We start from the raw sequence: 7,336 nt of genomic DNA, 5'->3' as shown, positions 1-7,336 counted from the left end.
GAATATAGTTACTTAAAAAATATGCAGTTACTTAGAAAAAAAAAAGAAAAGGAACAAGCAAATTCCCTCTTTTCAGATGGGCTCCCAGAAGTGGACAAGGAATTTAATAGACCAGACAGCACGTGCTGAATTAATGAGGTAAATTATTTTTTAAAGACTTTATTCATAGAGACACACAGAGAGAGAGAGAGAGAGAGAGAGAGGCAGAGACACAGGCAGAGAGAGAAGCAGGCACCATGCAAAGAGCCTGACACGGGACTCAATCCCAGGTCTCCAGGATCACGCCCCGGGCTGCAGGCAGCGCTAAACCGCTGCGCCACCGGGGCTGCCCGAGGTTGAATTATTTACGCAGAATCTCCCTCCCTCAAACTTACAGGCAAAGTTCACAGTTTTATATTAACCCCCTGGAGCGTCCAGAGGCAGGAAACATGGGAAGAAATCCAGTGTCTCCAATAATCCTGGGGTTTTGTTTCAAAGTACTTACTATAATCTACGGTTATGTATCTGTGAGACTTATCTTTTTAACTTTTTCTTAAAATATAACACACACTTAATCCTAAGTGTCCAGCTCAGTTCATTGTGACAAAGTGAACATGCATGCATATCCTGATCAAGAAGTGAATGTGACCAGTCCCCAGAAGCCCCCTTTTATGCCCCCCCACTGACCTCCAGAGGTAGCTGCAATTTGAGAATTCTTTAATTATCAACATAGATAGTATCTGTATCCCCCTCTGTATTATTTTCCTTGGGCTGCTGTAACAAATTGCTACAAGTGTGGTGCTTTAACAGAAATGGGACACCTGGGTGGCTCCCTGGTTGAGTGTCCACCTTCGGCTCAGGGTGTGATCCCGGGGTTCTGGGATCGAGTCCGCATCAGGCTTCCTGCAGGGAGCCTGCTTCTCCCTCTGCCCGTGTCTCTGCATCTCTCATGAATAAATAAATAAAATATTTTTTTAAAAACCCAGAAATTTATATTCTCACAGTTCTGGAAGCCAGAAGTCTGAAATAAAAATGCTGGCCAGGTTGGTTCCTTCTGAGGGCTCAGGGGGAGAATCCACTCATGACTTTCTCCTAGCTTCTGGTGGCTACTGGCAAACTCGTTGGTGTTCTTGGAGTGTGACAGCCCTCCAGTCTCTGCTTCTGTCTCCACAAGACTTTTGCCTCAGTGTCCCTCTGTATCCTGTCTCTCATCAGGACGTTGTCATTGGATTTAGGGTCCACCGTCATCCAGTATGATTTCATCTCCATCCTTAATTACACCTGCAAAGACTCAAATAAGGTCATGTTCTGAGTGGATATGAATTTGGGGGGATACTATTCAACCCATCACATCCTATAAGCCTGCAAGCCCTAGAGGGGCAAGTGGTGTCACTCATCTTTGGATCATGAGAACTGAGCCCTGGGCCCCAGCATACATGAGCTGCTCACAGAACTTTGACTGAATAGATAAATAGTTGTCTGGCTGGCTCGCAGTCGGAGTCAATGAATGACTGATGAGTGAATGAAATTCAGGCATGGGTTGAGGGTGAATGCAGAGGATAGAATGATAACAGGTGCTGTCCCTTGAGCACCTGCCTTCTGTGTGTGATTCCATTTAATCCCACGTTATGGATAAGTGGGGGGACTGAGTGCCCCAATTTACTTGGGGCGATTCAGTTTGTGCCCATCATCCCAGAATAATGAGTATGTATTTTGTGCCCATTCTCCCCTTTTGTTCTCAGAAGTGTCAATAATGTGTGTGGTCACTCCACAGATAAGGCAGCGGAGGCCTTAAGAAGTCCTGAAGGGAATATATTCACCACCTGATTTGCACCCACCTGAGGTTCTAAAGCCCCTGTCCTCAATGGCTAGTGTGATGGTTGTAAATTAGGAGGCAGGGATAAATAAGCAGGTACCATCCAACTGTCTCAAGAGAGAGGGTAGAGGGTGGGCATCCTCCTGGGTCTGCCAGAGACCAGCTCCCTCCCCGCTCTGGTCCAGCAATCTGTGGAGGATGAGAGGTGGCTCATAGGAAAGGAGAGTCTGGAGGATCCCATTTGGAGGATAACAGACGTGGAGGATGAAAAGAGGGGCCCCCTCCTGGCCAGGCAACCCCTTAGGAGAAAGGTCTCAAGGGAGAAAGCTCCCCCCCACCCCAGGGGACATAGTCCCCTTTCCCTGCTGCCCAAGAAAAAGACACCTGTAGGAAAGACTGGAAAGTTTTTGAACATGGGTGTGACAAGGAGCTCACTCTGAACTCTGCATCTTCCTCCTCAAACCTCTTCCTTCTCCAGAGTCCCCATCTTGGTCCATGAACTCCCAACCACACAGACTAGCTACACAATTCACAGGGCCCAGTGGAAAATGAAAATGCAGGGCTGCCTTCTTAAAAAGTTATCAAAAGCTTCAGGACAGTGACAGCAGGGCATTAAATAGGCGCTGGCCCCTTCTGCATGTGGGATGGTGCAGGTCACACACCCCTGAAGCTGGCTCTGAAACCACCCATTTACCGACACTGGAAACCTGACTGCCATCTTTTGCCTCTCTCTCCCCCCACCCCATATACTGAATCCTGTGGGTTCAAATTCATTAAATGGTGGCCCCTTCTCCACCCCAAATGCCATGCCTCTAATCAGGCAGCATTTCTCACCCCTAGACAACTGCAGCCATTCAAACAGTTTCCAGGCTTGCCTGTTTTGGCCCATCCTTCCCTAAGCAGCCAGAGAGAGAGCGCTCCCTACAGGCCAGTCGACCCTATCCCCTCCCAGCCACCTTCCAGTGGCACCTGCAGTGGAGGGAATCCTGTTCCCCCCACATTCAGGTGGTAAAGCCCTAAGACCCAATGTGACTGCATTTGGAAATAGGTTCTTTAAGAGGTGATTGAGATTAAATGAGGTCACAGGGTGGAGCCTTGTTCTGATTGGACTGGCATCCTTATAAGAAGAGACCACAGGGCAGCCCAGGTGGCTCAGCGGTTTAGCACCGCCTTCAGCTCAGGACCTGATCCTGGAGGCCCGGGATCGAGTCCCACATCAGGCTCCCTACATGGAGCCTGCTTCTCTCTCTGCCTGTGTCTCTGCCTCTCTCTCTCTGTCTCTCCTCTCATGAATGAATAAATAAATAAAATCTTTTTAAAAAAAGAAGAGACCACAATGAGCTTGCCCCTACGCTCTGCCCAGCGCAAGCACAGAGGAAACAATGTCATGTGAGGACCCAGGAAAACAGGTGGCTGTCTCAAGCCAGGAAGAGACCATCGCCAGAAACTGAATCTGTTGCCACCTTGATCTTGGACTCCTGGGCTCCAGAACTATAAGGAAATTAATTTCTGTTCTTTAAGCTATGGAGCCTGTGGTATTTTGTTATAGCAGCCCAAGATAACTAATACAGTTCCCCACTGCCTAAGCTCTGTTCATGGTCTTTGTGGCCCTGTGTGGTTGGGACTTACCTCTCCAGCTATTGCCAGAACATCTTTCCACAAGCTCTCTCTCTCATGTCTCTTCCACATGCTCTTCTTCTGCATGGGACTGTCCTCTCCACCTCCTCAGCTGGCCAATTCCTGTTGGACTTTTAGTCTCCAGGTTGGAAATGAAGCATCCTTGACACCCTGAACCCACACACAGTCAAGGTAGGGCCCCTGTTCCCTGTCCCCTCAGCCCCTCTCTTGTCAGTCCCACTTGTTACTCATATCACTGAATATTTTGGGCTACTCTTGCCTGTTATCCAGGAGCTCCTTGAAGACAGGGACCTTCTTCCCCAGCATCTGCTGCTCGCATGGCTTCTTATCCCTGGCAGCCCTTCCAAGAAGCTTGAGGCCAAAGAACATGGCCAAAGGAATAGGGCTAAGTGTAAGGAGAGAGTTTGGTTAACTTTGCATTCATCCTCTTCCTAGGGAGAATTTCAACTGAGTCCTTTTGGAAAGAGTCATTCATTTACTCAGCCAGCAAATACCCATTGCTCTCCCAGTTAGGGTGGGGTCCTAGGCCAGGTGCTGGATGCTTCAGAGAAGGTGCCTGCATCCCCACCAAGAGACACACAGACACCAAGCATCACACTGTACTGAAGAGGGTTTCCTTGGCAAGTCGTGGGAAAGAGAGGACTCAGATAGACAAGCCTAGATTTGTATCCAGGCTTTGCTCATTATTTGGTGACCCTGGGCAATCCACATGCCCTACTTTTCTAGTCTTGAAAATGACCCTGACGTCCGTCTGTTTGAATTATCAGTTCTCAAACTTTTTGAAAACCCTGTACATTTGTAAGTATTATGGAAGACCCTACAGATCTTTTGTTTATGTGGGTTCTTTCTTTTTTTGGGGGGGGGAGTATTTCTTTCAGTATTTACCATATTGGAAATTAAAACTAAGAAATGCTTAAACCCTGAGAACACACATACATTCCATTTCCCATCAGAGTAATGATATAATCTTGCCCCAGGACCTGTGCTCAACCAGAAGACTGAGAAATAAAACTCCAGCCCCAGCTCCAACTCCATGAGGAAGCAGAAACAACCTTTAAAAAAAAAAAAAGGTTTGGGGGGCATTTGGGTCCCTTAGTCGTTTGAGCATCCAACTCTTAATTTCAGCTCAGGTTATCATCTCAGGGTCCTGAGATGGAGCCCTGAGTCAGGCTCTGAGCTCAGCATGGAGTCTTCTTGTCCCTCTCTCTCTGTTATTCCTCCTACTTGTGCTCACTCTGTCTCATAAATAAATAAATAAATAAATAAATAAATAAATAAATAAGATATTGTTTTAGGGGCACCTGGCTGACTCATTTGGTAGAGCCTGCAGTGCTTTTTATTTTTATTTTTATTTTTTTTTTAAATTTTATTTTATTTATGATAGTCATACAGAGAGAGAGAGAGAGGCAGAGACATAGGCAGAGGGAGAAGCAGGCTCCATGCACCGGGAGCCTGACGTGGGATTCGATCCTGGGTCTCCAGGATCGCGCCCTGCAGTGCTTTTTAAAAGAATTTTATTTTCCTTAAATTCAATTAATTAGCGTATAGTGTATTATTAGTTCCAGAGGTAGAGTTCAATGATTCATCAGTTGTACATAACAATACAACACAGGGCTTCCTCAATGCCCGTCACCCAGTTACCCCATTCCACCACCCTACCTCCTCCAGCAACCCTTGAGCCTGCAACTCTTAACCTCGGGGTCATGATTCAAGCCCCACAGTGGCCATAGAGATTACTTTAAAAAATTTTTTTTATTTTTTATTTTTTAGTTTTTTAGTTTTTAAAACCAGAATTACAGATACACGATATGGTGGTACAAATGGTAAACTGTGGTAATATTTCTCCTTCAGTTGATAAATAACAGCTGTCCTAAACCCTGTGAGTGTCCCCAGCATCCTGGCAGCCTCAGCCCATCCCAGAGACACTCCCACTGTTATAAACAATTCTAGAAAGAATACCCCCATAATTGTACCTCCTTTTTTTTTTAAGATTTTATTTATTTATTCATGAAAGACACAGAGAGAGAGGCAGAGACACAGGCCAGGGGGGAAAGTAGGCTCCCCGCAAGGAGCCCACTGCAGAACTCAATCCCAGATCCCGGGATCACAGCCCACTGCAGAACTCAATCCCAGATCCCCCCTTCCCCACCAAAGGCAGATGCTCAACCGCTGAGCCACCCAGATGTCCCTGTACCTCCTTTTGATAAATATCTACAATTGAATTGAGTAAAAAGGATGCATATTTTAAGGCTCTAGATTCAGATTTCCAAAATGCCCTATAGGAAGTATATATTGACTGACACTCCCATCAACAAAGTATGAAAGTGCCCATTTTCCCACATCTTCTCCAACAATATTGTTTAGGTTTTCTTTTTTCTTGAAAACCTGAAAGGTAAACAATGGTATGTTGTTTCAATTTGCTTTTCTTTCATTCCTCCAAATGTTGAATATTCTTTCTTGGTTTATTGGCTATTTGCCTATTTGTGTGTTTGTAGGGCCTCTTTTTACTGATTTGTAACAGATCCTTGTATATGTAGGTGATGGAATTGCAAAGTAAACTCTGGATTCCAGAACGGATATGGGGACTGCTTTTCCCTCTCCTACCCCCTCTAACATTTTCCATGGAATTAAGAGAGGAATAATTTTTACTCAGTCTGGGAACCTTTGTAGTAAGAGAAATCTTAAGAAGATGGAAAACAAGAGATACTGAGATTACAAGTGCTTTTTATTTTAGAGGACTTTCCTCACCAATCTACCCTTCCCCACTTTGAACTGTAGAAAGGTTGCTGTGTTCTTTGTAGCCAGAAAAACTGAGTCATACGTCATGTGATCTTTCTGACTTGCTTTACTTTCTGAGCCAAGTGGGTCCCCACCCAGGAAACCTACTCACTCACACCCTGTGCTTATGCAGATAAGCCCTTATTGTCATCTCACTGAGCCCTGATGCAGTGTCTCTGCCATTCACCAGCTGTGTGTCCTTGCATGAGCCCCCTAACCTCTCTGGCCCTCCATTCCCTCTGAAATGAGGAAAGCATTACCTCTCAAGGGTTTTTGTGAAGATTAGATAATGTATATAAGGCGCTGGACACAATATAGGTGCTCAAGAAACATCTGTCAAACTAACACCTGAAGATTGTTTTCCTTTCAGTTTGTTCTTGGTGTGTGTGTGGGAGGGTGTTCTTGTTTAGCTTTCTCTTTCTTTCAGCTGAAAACTCACTCAACTTTTCAGAACGATAATGAGCCAAACCCCTTTGCCTTAACCGACATGGGTTAGGAATCTTTGGTGACAAGCAATAGAAATTAACTGGAGCTTGGGGTGCCAGGGTGGCTCAGTTTTAAGTGTCTGCCTTCGGCTTAGATCATATTCCCAGGGTCCTGGGATCAAGCCCCGAGTCGTGGGCTTGCTGCTCAGTGGAGAGTCTGCTTATCCCTCTCCCTCTGCTTGCTGTTCCTCCTGCTTGTGTGTGCGCTCTGTCTCTCAAATAAATAAATAAAAATCCTTAAGAAAAAAAATTAACTGGAGGCTAATAGAAAAGAAGGTATTGGGAAGAATTTATTACACTTAGTGGTGTCTCAAAGATTCCAAGAGCTTGACATGGGGATTCTACTGTTTTTCCCTGAAGGTCTGCTGTTTCCCTCTCCCTATCTTCCTCTAAACTAGTTTCTCCACCACAGTAGCTACCACTAACTGCTTCTCTCAATTATAGTCTCTACCATGTGGAGAGATTAAATGACCCTAAATCCCCAAACCAGGATCTAGTTAGAGAGATTTTGATTGGCTCAGATTTGGCCACATCCAATCAGATGCTGTCCCTTAAGAAATACACAGTAAGTAACTGCCAGGGGGCCCACGAGCTCACCAAAGCTCCTCCTTTATAATAGAGCCAGTTGAAACCTTTGAAT

This window comes from Canis lupus, chromosome 2 (genome assembly GCF_003254725.2).
Source record: "Canis lupus dingo isolate Sandy chromosome 2, ASM325472v2, whole genome shotgun sequence".
Taxonomy (NCBI): Eukaryota; Metazoa; Chordata; class Mammalia; order Carnivora; family Canidae; genus Canis; species Canis lupus.
This window is presented reverse-complemented; position numbering follows the sequence as displayed.